An 842-nucleotide genomic window follows, 5' to 3' on the forward strand; every position below is an offset into this window, starting at 1 on the left:
AATTATAATATTATATGAGAAACAATAATATTTCAGTTATAATATAATTAATACTTACAACTATATTATATTATACTACAATATATATATATATAACTACTATATAATATATTTTAATTATATTTTAATATTGAAAGGTAATTATCAAAAAAAAACAAAAAATGATAACTTGAAATGACTATTCCTCCCAGTGAGGAATGAATGATGATTCACTCAAAATGGGTGAATGGTCATTCCTTTTGAATGACAATTCATTTCTTATAAATCCAACCAAACATCAAACTTGAATTTCATTCCATTTTATTCATTTTCTTTCCACTCAACTAAACACACCCTTAAGTCTGGTTGTCAGAGTGTTGACAATATATACGCTTTGTTTATAATTTTAAGTTAGTTCAAGCAAAATATTTAATTGTTTATTCTTATCTAAACTAAATAAATAAATAAAAACAACTTTATTGTTTGTTATAGATTTTTTCAAACTAATAACTAACTATTTGAAATTAGATTTTATGTCTTCAAATTTTTATATTTAATATTGTAATAAATCAACTATTTTGATTTTCTCTGATAATTATACATTATCTAATTAATTGAGCTTAATAATGCCGCACTGGGCCTAGATCTAGACCACCAAAATGTCCAAGGTCTCAAAAAAAAATATAGGAAAATAGTAGAAAATAGGCCAATATGAAAAGCTTAAGAAAGTATATAGGCCAATTTTTAGTTATAGAAATTAATAGGTCATAACTTGTTAAGTTATAGTTCATAATCAGATAAGTTATGGACAAACTTGTCAAGTTATGGTTCATAGTCAGACAAGTTATGGACAAAAATCGTGA

This window comes from Morus notabilis, unplaced genomic scaffold (assembly GCF_000414095.1).
Source record: "Morus notabilis unplaced genomic scaffold, ASM41409v2 Scaffold751, whole genome shotgun sequence".
Taxonomy (NCBI): domain Eukaryota; kingdom Viridiplantae; phylum Streptophyta; class Magnoliopsida; order Rosales; family Moraceae; genus Morus; species Morus notabilis.